The sequence below is a fragment of the Lissotriton helveticus genome, chromosome 7 (genome assembly GCF_964261635.1).
Source record: "Lissotriton helveticus chromosome 7, aLisHel1.1, whole genome shotgun sequence".
In the NCBI taxonomy this organism is placed as follows: domain Eukaryota; kingdom Metazoa; phylum Chordata; class Amphibia; order Caudata; family Salamandridae; genus Lissotriton; species Lissotriton helveticus.
Genome location: NC_136068.1, coordinates 1,480,936,542 through 1,480,951,721, shown reverse-complemented (window position 1 = coordinate 1,480,951,721; position 15,180 = coordinate 1,480,936,542). Strand labels below are relative to the sequence as shown.

At 47.0% G+C, this 15,180-nt stretch overlaps 1 protein-coding gene across 3 annotated transcripts in view; it reads right to left on the bottom strand.

Moving 5' to 3' along the window:
• The window catches only part of LOC144770399 (uncharacterized), a 643,183-nt gene that overhangs the window by 442,886 nt on the left and 185,117 nt on the right, over window positions 1-15,180 (bottom strand). The window contains exon 1 of one of the 3 annotated variants that reach the window (XM_078654900.1): window positions 3,794-4,013. The exons of 1 other annotated variant lie outside the window; for it this stretch is intronic. The gene's annotated coding sequence lies outside the window, so the exon portion shown is untranslated. Of the gene's footprint in view, window positions 1-3,785; window positions 4,014-15,180 lie in introns of those variants that run through there. One more of the 3 variants, XM_078654898.1, reaches the window with a different exon arrangement.

Genomic DNA, 15,180 nt, shown 5'->3' with positions numbered 1-15,180 from the left:
TGGAATGTCTTGCATGTGATCTAGAATCGTCCTTGGGGTCGGCCATCAAACAATAATTGCTTCGAGAGGGTGTAATGGCTCAGTCAGAGCTCCTGTGCTCACGTGTAAAGAGGGATTCGGGTGGGCTAACGTTCTTATATGGACCCAACAATTATTGGTCGTCTCATTTACATGACCCCGTGGGATTGGAGTCAATTCTCAGCTTTCACCTTGCATAGAAAAATTGCACTAACAGCAACGCCAAGTTGTTCATAGGTTTTTTTTTTCCCTTGAGCAATGCTGCCATGAACCCACCACGCCAGCTAAGTCTTACCAGCATTCAAATCAGCCATTTCTGGTTCAAGCAGGTAGTATTAGCCTAGTAAGGCCATTTAGAGCCACAATGCCGTGTTCTAGACCCTCAGAAAGCATGATAAGGAGCTGGGTGCCTTTGGCATAGGTGTGGATTTCTACAGGCTGATTCACCAGCAAGACGTGTAGGAGCAGAGCTTGGTATTACAGCGTATAGGTGACAAGGCAGATCTCTGCAGAGCTCCCACTGCCCGAGGTGAGCGTCCATCTGGCTCTGCCCGAGATAAACTTATTACTAAACCCTGGCTCCCCTACAGCACGTGAAAGAGTCTCACTGTACCAAGCACATCAGACATATCCATCATCCCAACAGTGATCTGTTCCGCATAGATGGTTCCCTTCCATCCAGTACTGAGGTGTTTACAGTCCATGGAGAGGCCTCAACGTGGTGGCCAAACATTAAACCAGTACGAGTCGAGATAATACTCAATAGCACTAGGTTTTCAATACTTTCAAATCTAAAGGCACGGGAACAGGGCCGGCTCTAGGCTCACGGAGGCCCTGAGCAGGGAGTGTAGGTAGGGGGCCCGAGGCCGCCAAATCCCTGCCAGGGGCCGCCACGCAAATATGTATCTAAGGATATATATTGGCGTGGCGGCACCTGGGGTTTGGCGGCCCTGTGCAGGTGCACAGCTTGCACATGCCTTAGGCCGGCCCTGGCGGGAAGCAGTCGATGGCAGCATAGAAGGCCTACCGCGTTAACAAGTGTTTCTGCCCTTATGGGCATCAACAGAGACGCTGGAGCAGTCGTTGCCACATGGTAGGGTTCACACGCCACTGTAATGGTGGGCAGAGCGGCCCCAAGAAGAGGGTCAGACACCTAAGGGGCGGGTGTAAAGGTATTCTAAGGTGTCGGAGTTTTTACTCAAGGGCGAGCTTCCTTGGTGCCCAGGCGGAGAGGGCCGATAATGCTCCAGTCAGGTGTGTGGGGTGGCGTCATTCCGGTTCCAGTTTGCCCCAGCTGGGGTGAGGGGGGTTACGAGTCTGTATCATCCAACATGCGTAATGAAAGCAGTAGCGGACTGCAGACCAACTCCTACTGTGAGCTCGTTATGCGGGGGTGGCGCCTCGACAGTCGGCAGACTCTGCACAGGTACAACAGGTGCGCAGCTCTCTTCTAGGCGCTGTCATGCGCTCGCTCCTTTCGCGTGCATGTCTCCTCACTCACCCCTGCCAAAGTCAAGTCAGGGCCTGTGCAGCAGACTGCAGGTGCAGCTATTGTTGGGAGACGTGAGAACAAACAGCCCACTCGGCTAAGGCCCTCCACATGCCTGGACTGCGTCCATACTGCTGGGAAGGGTGGGAAACGGAGGCGGAGAAACGTTTTATTTCCACTTTGCAGGTAGCACAGGCCGACGGGCGTAAAAGTTACATCAGCGGTGACGGGTGGTTCGAGCCCTTCAAGGAGGGGGAGGCTGGGGCAGAATCAGGCACAGCCTTAGTTTGCACCTCCCTAGCAGAGCAGGGTGGCGGGCTCATCTCGGCTTGGTCGGCAGACTCGCCAGGTGTTTGTACCCACCACAGCATTCTTCAAAGAAGTAACGCCAGCAAGGTAGGCTTTCCGCTCTGCCTTTCAACGCCAGCTTTGAAGTCTGCACAATAACAGACTACTGTGTTAGACAGCGCTGCCGTCTGACGGCGATGTCCTTGATAAAATAAAACCCAGCTAAATTACAGACCCACTCCGTGTCAACACTTTCAAAACATTTAAACCTCTAGAATGAGTTAATGTTCTCTATTCACATCACGAAGTAAGTTTTACAATCAAACTCAAGTCGCCAATGATTTTTCTTAAAGCACAAACCTAAAATAATACACATCTTTACCCTCATTTTACAAAACGTTTTTGGAGCACAGCTTCATAATTATTTATTGCACGTTATTGCTACGAGCTCCCATCCCATCCAAGCATTAAGGTCAATACATGGGGTGAACAAATATTTCTAAGCACATATGTTGTTATACAATAAGAATCCTGTAAATACATGATTTGCAGCGAACAAAATGATATAGTAGGCGGCCCAATGTTGAAAGCCACCCGAAAAATGTATTAACAGTGGTGATCAATCCAAAATGCTCAGTCGGACATGGCCACCCCCCCACCACCACCACCCCCCACCCACCCCTCCCAGCGCCTTGAGACCCTCAAGGAAAAGTAGTCGCCCTTAACAAGTACGGTTTCGTTGAAAATGAATGCTCGCACATTGCGTCTTCCGTGTACTTTGGTATACCCAGCACTACTAATAAATTGTCCAAATTTCCCCTCTCATCCAGTAGAACGACCAATGCAATCTTCTTCCACCAGTCTCTATTCTTTCCACATGTATTGCCCTATTTACTATAGGTACAAAGGTTCTCAGATTCTTTTCTGCGTTTCCCTATATTTTTCTTCTTTTTCATTAGGACGTTGGTCTATTCCCCTATTCTCATCTCTTACAGTTATCACTCAGTCCATTTCTCAACCGACGCAATTCTCTTTAGACTTTTCTTACTCTACCACTCTCATTTATGTTTCTCGGACTCCGTCATCTTCCCCTGTTATATTTTCTTTCCTGCAGAAGTTTTCCCCATATTTGCATTCTCCCTTTATCTCTAGTAATCCCGTCCCCTTTTCTCAGATCCCAGCCTTGTTTCCCTACATATTTTCCATACATATCTCCAGATATCCTTGCTCGTGTAAATCTGTAGCAACGTATTCATTTATCTTGCCCAACAGTCTCTAACTTTCCTCCTGAGTGAAATGCACAACCCCTCTCTGCAGCACCTCCGCTCTCAAGTGCTGCCTTCCCTTTGCTCCTTCCTCGAGTTTTGACCATCTCTGCCTCTCGCCCTCGCCCCTATCTCTTCCTGCAGCATCTCAGTGCCTTCTAGCTTCTTTCTGTCTCCCTTCTATTGCTGTTGTCACCTTTGGTACTGGCGCTTCTTGATTTAGTCTCTTCCCTGGCGCGCTACTCTTGGGGCACATGCTTTGCCATGTCTCTCTATCATTCAGTCCTTGGGGTCACAGGTAGGACCCGTTCCATGAGTGAGTATCCCGGCGGTGCAGTGCCGAGGTCCGGTGTGGCCAGATATAGCTCAGGTTACAGCCGGGATTGGCGTCACCTGTATGTACTGGACCCATGCCCCCGAGCATGAGGGGTCTCGGTGCCAGCCGGCCTGTAGGCTGATTGCACCCGCCCCCCCTCCGTCCCCCCTCAGCGAGGCGCTCCTCCAGGTCCGCCACGGCCGGGAGATCAGTGGAATTTAACCCTCAAACCCGTGTCAGCCGTCTGTTGACACAACAGCAACCAAACAACGGCCAAAGCTTGGCGGAACGCACCGCTCTCCTCACAGGTGGCCGCGGGACGGACTCCCCTTCCCGCCCTCGCCCCTCAAGTGTATAAGACGCCCCTCGCGCGCGCGGCCGGGTCGGAGGCTGCTTCCAGGTAGCTCACCTGCTCACCTGCTGGGCCGGCTGCCGTGCGACAAGTGCAGCGCTCTCAACTGTCAGCAGCGGGGGCGGCGGGGCTGGGCGGGCGGGGCCGCGGCACGCCCCGGCGGGGAGGGGAGGGGCCCGCCTAGGCCGCCTAGGGTGACACGGGGCCCGGGGCAGCGCCGCACGGCGAGGGAAGGCCGCGCACTTCCGGCCGCACATTTGCAGCTTGAAGCCGCGCTCGATTGTCTGGTTCCAGAAAGGAGACTTTGGGAACATTCCTCTCATTGTTGAGATGGTTTCAGGGCGGGCCTGCCCCCCCTTCCACTCAATGAGCAAGGAAGGGATGGGCCGGCGATTACGTTTATTTCACAGGGTGTGGGCAGAGGAAACACTCGTCATGATTTCAGCAGGTTGAGTGCCCTGGTGCGATTAGAGGCGAAATGAGGCAGGTTGGCACAGGGTGAAGAAAGAAAGAGACGGATGCACCGCCGTAGTTATACCCACTTAATGCCAGCTCAATGCCCCATCAATTTACATTTAAGTAAATATGATACAGGGCTAGAAGGGGGCCCAAGATCACACAGTGTTAGTGACAGTAGTAGCGTTGGCTATGAACTTGGAAGGTTCGCTCAACCCAGGGGAAAGAGTGGCTAGAACAGTAATGCAAGGAAAGGTTCGGTATATATCTAATCCGATTGGACTGAGGTCCGTGTTTGGAGGTGGTGGACAATCCACTGCGGGCAACAGCCAAACACAATGTCTAATGTTCCCAATTTGATTATTTACGCCTATTAACTTGCACCAGCAAGTTTGATGAGGCAGCTTAAGCGTGCTTGGATATATTTTAAGCATATATAAAAACAAAACGTATTTTAAGAATTCATGGAATATAGGCAGTAGAACATGAGCACAGTGAGTCTATGCGAATTGGAGATTTTTCAGAAATCTGTTCCTTGCCTACCAGCCAATAGTCATACCCACTTAATGCCACCTCAGGTCCCGACCAGTTTACTTTTGAGTGAATAAGAGACAGGGATAGAAGGGGGCCAAAGATCACACAGTGTTAGTGACAGTAGTAGCGTTGGCTATGGACTTAGAAGGTTCGCTCACCCCCTGGGGAAAGAGTGACTAGAACAGTAATGCCAGGAAAGGTTTGCTATAGGTCTAATCCGATTGGACTGAGGTCCGTGTTTGGAGGTGGTGGGCAGTCCACTGCGGGCTACAGCTAAACACAATATCTAATGTTCCCAATTTGATCATTTACGTCTATTATGTTGCACCAGCAAGTTTGATGGGGCAACTTAAGCGTACTTGGATATATTTTGAGCATATATAAAAACAAACCGTATTTTAAGAATTCATGAAATGTAGGCAGTGGAACATGAGCACAGTGAGTCTATGTGAGTTGGAGATTTTTCAGAAATGTGTTTCTTGCCTGCCCACCACTTTAACAAATAATCTGTTCCACAATCGAACTCCAGATTTTGCAGACTACTCTTCGGAAGGTGAAGCAGATACTGAGTAGGGGTTTGCTCCTCCTGAAGGCAGAAACTCTCCAAGTGGGTTCCTCCTGGGTGTCCAAGCTGGGCAGGAATCATAGACGTTCTAGAAAAGCATTGTGGATGACCTAATGGACTTGCTGGGACGGACTGACCAATAGGAAAATCTGGCAGTGTCAAAAGGGCTGATCTGACAGGTCAGGGTACGGGCCTGGTTATGGTTTAGTGGGCCGGCTTTTAATTTTGATTTCCCTTATATTGTCACACAGATTGCCTTTATCAAGTCAAATGCATGAAGTGTCCCATACCTTGTAAAACACTGGTACAGCATGCTTTTTACAATTTAAAAACAACTCCGATTTGCAAATGTATGCTAATTTTTAGCTCTCCGATTCACCTATGGGGCCACTTTCATTTTGCTGCCTGCGCCTACTTTCTATCCCAGTCTGCCCCCGCTGATTGGCTCTACTCAGATTAGTGTAGCGTTCTCTACGGACTGCTGTACGAGTCTGTAATGGATTACCGGAATGTGTAAACTAATTTACCTAACATCAAACAGGGCAAACTCTTGTTTCAAAGACGCTTTTGTCTATCACTGAAAGACGATGACATGAGAATGAATGAAAAATACCAGTCAAGATGCCAGTTAAGATCCGCTCCGAGGCATTATGTAATTGGAACCTGTTCAGGATCAGAGCTAGGGATGGCTGAATGTTCCAAAGTGGCACATTTTACCTATGGTTTTATTATTCTATGTTTAACATGTATATAGGTGAGTGAATAAATAAGTAATTCTTTTATGATAACTATTTATCCACAATTGCTTCACTATTGAATTACAAACAAACAAATACATTAACTTAAAGTACAGCAACACTTGAAAGTTTGAGTTTATTAAACACAACACACACATATATATATATATATATATATATCACACGCACACACACATATATATATATATATATATATATATATATATATATATATATATATACACACATACATATACACACATATATATTACCTTCCTTATACATCTAGACTCTTCCCTACTCTACCCCTCCTTGCATAATCTCATACATCTTTTGCTATTCAGATCACCCAATCAAAACTTTCTAAACCCTTCCCTCTGACTCTTCTCCCCTCCACCTCCCCTTCACTCGTCCCAAACCTCCAACTAATACTATGAGCTCCAAAAAAAACAACATTTTCTAGACCTTCCCTCTTCTATCCCTCCAAAATCCTTTTCAATCCCACTAACACACTAAAATGTCCACCCCTCAAATTAATTTCATATTTACCCTACACTAATTCCCCACTAATCCTGTTTGGGTTCGAGAGTAGCGTACTACCCTCCGAAAAGCACTTCAACAACTCATCAGGGGTAGCAAGCGCTATATAAATGCAAACCCTTCCCTCTTCTATCCCTCCACTATCCTTTTTCAATCCAGATAACTAACTCAAATATCAATCGCTCAAATTAATTTCAAATCTCTCCATACTAATTCACCACTGATCCTTTTTGAGTACCAGGGTAGCGTGCTACTCATCGAAAAAGCACTACAACGCCTCTTAAGGGGTAGTAAGCACTATATAAATGCAATTACAATTTGGTTGGTTACATATTGTTGACATCCCATTTGGGCAACAGGCAAATATACATATAGCGTTTATCAGAGGACGACCGCGAGCTGGCTGCTTTGTCCTGTGTCGAGGAAACGTGAAGGTTTGCCGGTAGAGAGTCAGTCTTTGCTGCTCCGCAGGAAGTTCCTTTTTGTTACTTTGTGATATTTTGTATCCAGCGCAGTTTCGGATAAGGAAGCCTGAGGAGCCTGGCTGGTGAGTGCATGGAGCACGGGGATATTATCTAACCATAGGGGCTCCTTCTCACCAACTTTCACTCCTGACGCTGAGAGGAGCTGAGAGGAGTGTGGGTTTCGAGGGACAGAGGGGGTTGCCTGCTGCTCTGGACCTGACTCCATGGCGCTTACACCCGGGGACAGGACTACACTCCCCAGGGTGCACCTGTGACCGCTCGAGGCTAGAGACGCTGTTTTCCTTATTCAAGCCCTGGGAGATTGCTGGTTGCAAGATTGACTTTGTGAACACGGAGTGAGGACACCGCACGGGCGTGCAGCGGGACTGCGAGGATCAGGGGGCCAAGTTCCAGCTTATCGGCCGTACCTGGGTTCTCTTCTCGCTCGCCCCTTCGCCCTTATCAGCCCCTCGCGGACCCCGCTTCGCGGGAGCCGCTAGAGACGCTGTTTTCCTTATTCAAGCCCGTGGAGATTGCTGGTTGCAAGATTGACTTTGTGAACACGGAGTGAGGACACCGCACGGGCGTGCAGCGGGACTGCGAGGACCAGGGGGCCAAGTTCCAGCTTATTGGCCGCACCTGGGTTCTCTTCTCGCTCCGCCACTTCGCCCCTCCCCCTCCCAGTCTCTTAACCTTTAAAAAGAATAACACCCACGCGCACGCCGGACGCGCGCGGGTCCAAGCTCGGGGCTAAGCCCGGGCAAAGGGCGGGCCGTTTGAGGCCGTTAGAGAACTGTAGAGACCGGACCGGGCTATTCCCCTAACGCTCATTCTTTAGGTACTTTTACTGTTCTGCTTGTTTGCATCCTAGCGAAGGGACATCAAAATGACCACTAAAGAAACAAGAAGTAAGGCTACTTCGATGGCATCAGGTACTCCGGATAACTTTTTAGCTAGGGCAAACATTGTGGTTAACAAGGGCCTTACTGTGCTGGAAAAGCAAATCACGGAGGGTATAGAAAATTCGCATCTGGCTTCACCAGAGTTATCATCCAATGCTAGGACATCTCTACTTCTTGATACAACGCATTTATCAATTATGGACAGCATTGACCAAACCATAGAGTCTGTCCTTCAACAGCTAAGGACACCATCCAACTCCCACAGGGACAGAGATTTACTACGCAACACTGGGGAGCTAGAACTTTCCCCACTGCTGAGATAGTACCATCTAGGGCTCAGGGGGGTGATCCTATATTAATTGAATATTTGGGCCACAGAGAAGATGCTGCATTGAAAAGGAAAAGATCTAGGAAGCCCAAAGTTGCCAAAAGGGCTAAAGTTGATCCCATAGTGAACATCACAGAGGATAGCCTGGTCCCCCTTGGTACATCTGTAATGGGGGACGATTTGGAAATGGCAAGTACTCCACCTTCCACTCCCACACCCACTCTCACTGGTCCTTTCATTTTTGGCGGGGTAGCCCCTAATACCTCAGAGCACATTATTTGCTCACTCACTGGTATCTTCAAAAGCCTTCTGGATCCTCTCTCCCTTAAATTAGATTCTATAGAGGCTTGACTTTTAGCTATAGAAAGGCTCGGTGGTAGTGGTGGTGACTAGCTAGGGCCAAGAGAAAGCACACATAGAGCCCATGGGGATAATGTTAGAACATCTAATTCTGCTGTTTTTTCAACTGTTATGGTTCCTACCCCACCAATAGCTCCCTCTGGGGAAATTATGACTACAGCTCCGGTGCCACAGCCTGCCCCTGTACCCCTCCCTAGGCTAGTGCCTCTGGTACCAACTGTAAGGAGGTCGAAGTTACCCGCCCCGGCCAGCTCACTTGGCCAGGAAAGACCATCGAATGAAACAGCTAACTGCCCAAAGTGGTTAGCCAGTTCTAATAACCGGCGAAAAGTAGTTAATCTGCCTCCAGAGGCGGCAGCCTATACTGTGATACTGATGGGGGTACCAGAGCTTTCCAGCGACGCGGTAGAATCTTAAGATTCCTTGCGTAATAAGGTCATTAGCTGGTTAAATATTCAAAGGCCCTTACCACCTAATCTTAGAGGAGAGGTTCTTATGGTTAGAAGGGTTAGAAGGGTCCCATGGGTTGGGTACACTGCCAAGAAAAGTGTGGGGGATTGCATAATTGTAAGCTTCAAGAGTCCCCATGTTGCTACCTACATCAGTAATTGGCTTGGGGGTTCAAGAAATACCACCATAGAATTGGTCCCCCTCTCATATTTCTACCCCAATGCACATGATCTGACCATAAGGAGGGACGATGGTTGGCTTTGCTTTTGATGGATCGAGATACAGGCCCACCCGTAATGTTACTCCTGCTTATGGCACCTATGAACATCCTAACAGATTCAGCTGCCTTGTCGATTGACTTCGAAAGGGTGCATCCTTGCGATGTACCCAAAGTATCGTCAGTGAATCTGTAGGCGATACTGGTGTTATTACTCGAGAAATTGATCAATCCCCCCCCAGGAAGGCCCAACTCTTCCTTGTTCCCCGGACCGAGTAAGTAACTTACCTTGTAATTTACTTGGTCACAGCCCAACTCCCGCAGTTCCGCCTGGTCCTAACTTAACACCCACTGCCTTATCCCTATTGCAAACATCATTGCAAGGGCCAGCAGTTCCACCACCGGAAATTGAACCAGAGAAAACAAGGGGGCTGGGATTAAAATCTCCAACCGAAACCTTAAAGATCCTCTCATGGAATGTGGCGGGTATTGTTAATAAACTACATGCAAATGACTGGGACTCGCTAGTCGGTAGTAGCGATATCTGTCTTTTCCAAGAGATATGGGCCAGGGAACCCTTGTGCAAAGCAGGGTATGCAGTTTTCGAAATTAAAGCCAGGTTGAGTGGTAAAGGGAGGCCCTCGGGTGGTTTGGCGGTCTGGGTAGCTAGTCACATTGGGTGTAATGCGGAGAATGTACTGACGTTCTCGCAAGACATACAGTGTGTTCTACTTAAGTGGCCTAATGAGTTAAATCTGGCAATCATTAATGTCTACTCTCGCCCAGTCACAGTGTCTATGGAGTCACCCACATTAGATGATCTTTCGTCATTCTTGGGCCAACTCCCCACTGATTGTAAGATAGTGATGGGCGGAGACTTTAACTGCCACTTTGAACCACTGGAAGGTTGAAGGGAGGGTGCCCTTACTGCTGAAGATGATTTTTGGGGTGTACCACCATGTCAATCCCCCCATCCTAAATCCTGGTCCCCTCTTGCAGTGCAAATTATGTCCCTAACATTAAATTTTGCGCTAAGGGCCTGTAATGGACGCACTCCTTCTGATACCCCTTCATCGTGTACCTTCAACAGGAAGGACCATGAATCGAGGCTGGACTATATCTTTGTGGCTATTGGTCTGTGGTCTAAGGTACAGGATTTTAGGGTAATCGTAAGAACAGACAGCGACCACAATGCACTTTTATTGGATATGGTGCATCCAGCACCTGTGGTTGCTTCACTACCCGATAATCCCAGTGAAGATCTGGGAAATTTGGTTCTTAGCTCTAATAGACGTATGGTAAAATGGGGGAAATTGGTTAATTCAGAAGAGAGTATAACTAAAATCTATGAATTAGCACTCCCTAAGCTAAATGAACTAAATGTACTAATTAATCAGCCCAGACCACCAAACTACAACGAGAAAGTTGCCCAAATCCATGTAGACCTAGTGGGAGCTCCTGGTGATGTTTTTTTTTCCAGTGGTAGTTCCACGGAAGAAAAAGACTCGAACTTCAACCTGGTATAACTCTACCTGTAGAAAGATCAAGACAGAGTTGATAGCTACAATAAAAGCAGGTTCTGAAAAGGGTAAGGTCGCCGAGCTTAGGCAGAAATATAGGGAAGCCATGGCAGTGGCAAGGTCGGAATGGGATTGGAACAGATGGCAGGATCTCTCCATGGCGCTAGAAGCGAGGGACTCTAGAAAATTTTGGTCTTTGGTAAACACAGGCACAGGAGAACCAAAAGCTGCAGTGGAGTCAAACATTGCATCTTCCGTTTGGGAAGAACACTTTGGCAAATTGTATCAAGATATCTCTGAATTTGCCAATGATGTAGACCAGGATGTTACGTCCAACCCTGTAGCCGGATTAGAATTTACCCTTGGTGAGGTGGTCAGTGCAATAGAGAGGTTAGCGAAGGGGAAGGCCCCGGTACTGGATAGATTGCCTGGTGATCTTTTCAGACACCATCCAGAGATATGGGGCCCGTACCTCCTCATTTTGTTTAATTCCATCGCGGGAGGTATGGAGATCCCCTGTACTTGGCTGGGGGCGGAGATAGTGCCTATTTTCAAAAAGGGCTCTCCTCTTCTCCCAGCCAACTACAGGTCGATCAGCCTCATAGATGTCCCCCAAAAACTATTTTCCCGCCTTCTCTTGGACCACCTTCTGGATTGGATGGAGGAAAATGAAATACTGAGTCCCCTCCAGGCTGGCTTCAGGAAGAACACGTCCACCATGGATCAGATCTTCCGCCTCGTTCTCCTCTACTGGAAAACTGTGAGGATCGAGGGGGGGAGGCTGTACATGGTGTTCGTGGACCTGAGGTCAGCCTTTGACCTGGTTCCCCGCAAGAAATTGTGGGAGGTCCTAAAGGAGTTGGGTGTTCCTACCCATCTACTACACGCCATAGTTAGGCTCCACACCAGTAATTTTGCACAGGTTAGGTGTGGGAGGGATGGAGCGTCGTCATCTAGGTTCCAAGTCCTTAGAGGGGTAAGACAGGGTTGCGTTTTGGCGCCAACCCTGTTTTGCCTCTTTGTTAACAGTGTCATATCCCATCTTGACAATGTTAGGGACAACGACGCTCCCTTCTTGGCAGGCAGGAGGGTACCGGCTATTATGTTCGCCGATGATACCCTCCTGCTTTCCAAATCACTGATGGGGATCCAGCGGATCCTAGATGGATTTGGTCTTTTCTGTAGACAACATGGTCTTGAGATCAATACAGAGAAGACCAAGTTCATGATATTCAACCCCTCCCCTAAAACTAGACCTAACCCATCCTTGGGCACAGCAAGACTGGAAAGGGTTAAAACCTTCCAGTATTTGGGTGTAACCCTACATGAGAATCTATCCTGGGAACCCCAAATAGCAAGATCCCGGCTAAAGCTATGTCAATTGTCTGGTGCAATTTTGAAGGTTGCAAACACTTCTACCTTCAAACCGGTTAGCCCAGCAATAGAAATTTATACAACTCAAGCCAAAGCGGCCGCTACTTATGGTAGTGAGCTATGGGGGCATAAAGCAGGGAAAGAACTTCTTAGTGTAGAAAATAATTTCCTCAGACGTCTCCTAGCTCTCCCCCGTGGCACACCCTTGCTCCCCTTGAGATTAGATGTAGGTCTCCCCTCTATAGCTGAGGATCTGGAATTAAAGCCTTTAAGATTCTGGCACAGGCTTTGGTCCACAAGCGAGCTTGCTCATTACAGGCTAGACCTCATCCATGTAATGAACTTGAACAAGCGTGATAAAATTCCCTGGTTGGTCTTCATTAAGAAAGAACTGTATCGTCTGAGACTTCAGGAGTTATGGGAGGTTCCCGAACAAGGTTGCCAAAGGGTCTCCCGCAAAAGACTGGTGGAAATACATAAGGAAAGAAGTTTACTTACTCAGGTGTCCGCACCCAATAACGGCATCTTAACAGATCGCTTTTTGAATTCCAAAAATTCTTATCAATTTGAAGGTTTCTTGGACATTATTTTCCCCATTTTAGCATGAAAACTGTTCATCCAATGGAGGTTGGGCACCTTGCCTATTAAAACTTTTACCTGCAAATGGACAAAGAGTGACGATAAAATCTGTCCGGGGTGTAGTAATCATGATGAGGAGGAAATTCATGTCTTGTTTTTCTGCCCAGCCTACAATAGACCAAGGAAATACTGGCTTGTGCCATTATGCAGGAATTTGGGCATACGGAGCCATTTGAATTCCTATAGAATACTGAAAAATAGCACCCTGCCATACATAGTTTTTGCAGTTGCCAAATACATAATGGCCATGTGGCAGATAAGGAATACACTTTTAAAAGACTGAGCATTGACATGAACTGGAATGTATTCCCTCTCATGAATATTCTTCCAAGGAACTTAATTTTTATGTAATGTTCTTTGTACAAGGGAATGTTCTTTTTAATGTTTTTAATGTTGAATGTTTTAATTGTATCTTTTATGGTCTAATAGACCGAAATAAAGAATTTTTGGATTGGCATATAGCGTTTCCCATATTCATTTACCAAATCAATAATCGATCTCAGCTGTGATTTGCAGCCAAATATTTTAAGTTTATTTACTTAAAGATTGGCAGTTTGATGGTGTTCTTCAAATGAAAGTATTTGAAATGGCTTTAAAGTCATTTTACAAGTTGGAATGTGTGACTAGCTGAGAGGTTTTTTTTTGCTGTAGTTATGCAAGCTGTGCTAACGAAAATAAGAGAAACTAAAGAAACACAAATAATGGATGGGGTTTCAATTGCTTCTATAAAGCTTACATGGCTTGTTCATTGGTTAGTGATCTAGAACATCAGTATAATGCTGGACTCACGGTATGGTATTCCAGCAAATAAATATGCAACTCATTGCGCCTATTCTTGGATTGCTACTGTGTTGTCCATTCACAGTCAACCCAAATAGATTCTCTTGATCTGCTGCCTGCTGAACCTAAGAAACATCATAGAACTACATTGTCCATAATTAAGAAGGACGGGCAAAGAGCAGAACTAGGGGCCAGATGGGGCCAGATGTACAACCCTAAATTGCATGCGCAAACAGGTTTGCGACCCGTTTGTGCATGCAAAAGTTCACAGGACCATGTACGATTCCTAAATATTGAGTCATAATTTATTTGTGACTCGCTATTTAGGAATTGCAAGTCGCTATTAGGAAGGAGCGTTCCCTTCCTAATAGCGACCCGAAAGCCATGTATGAATGTTTTGCGGCCACAATTGCAAATTGCAAAACACTTGCAAATTACAATGCACTCGCAAAAAGGGAAGGGGTCCTCAGGGACCCCTTTTCCTTTGCAAATGCAGGGGAAAATATTTTTTAGGGGCAGGCAGTGATCACAGGGACCACTGCATGCCCTTAAAAAATGAAAGTTTCTTTTATTTTTTTAATGCATCCCGTTTTACTTTAAGGAAAACGGGCTGCATTAAAAAAAAAACTGCTTTATTGAAAAGCACTCCCAGATATGGTGGTCTGCTGAGCCCAGCAGGCCACCATCCTTGGGAGGGCCAGTCATTCCCAATGGGGTCGCAAATTGCGAGTGGTTCATTGATATTCATGACCCTTTCATTTTGCGACCCCATTGGGAATCGCTAACAATGTCTGAGACCCTGTTGTACATTGTGATTTGCGACTTGCAAATTCCTACTCCTAATCTGCGAGTCGCAAATCACAATGGTCGTACATCTGGCTCTAGATCAGCTTGTTCTGGGAGACATGTCGAGACATGTCAAGCGCAGCACTATCCCCAACATGGCTGTTACCCTACACATAAAAATCAACCTAGTTTTTGCGACAAAAGAGGGAACAGCAAGTCAAGCAGAGAGAAGTGGTGGCAAGGCCCAAGGTGCGTACACACCCAATGTCAGTACAAAAGTATGAATTGTCTATTCAAACCTGGAATAGGACTCCATGGGGGATACGTCATTACAGGCAGGAAATGTGGTCCAATGGCTTTATTTTATGGTTTGGACCCACAAGGCCTCCATCCTACCTCAGTTTCTCCACTTGACCATTGTGTGATGATTTGGAAATCATCTAATCTCAGTGTGCCTTTATTTACTTACATATCTGTGGCCAATCCATCCGCATTAACTGCTACGTGAAAATCACTGGGAATACATAGCAAGACATTCACTTAAACCAGGGACATGTGGCAGAGGAGAGGCTACTTTACTTATCCTACTGGATCGTATATCTTTGTAGTGACACATGTCCTGGTTAAGGGCTTCTGTGAGCTAGCAGACATCTCAATCGAACAAATAATGAGAAATAGTTTGGGGGCTTGAAGACAAACAACAATAAAAAAAAAATTCTGCATGAGACTCATACCGCAGATCTTTTTCACAGGGATTGAAAACTGCGGTTTGGAGGTTAAACACAGGCTTCTGCAGCTGG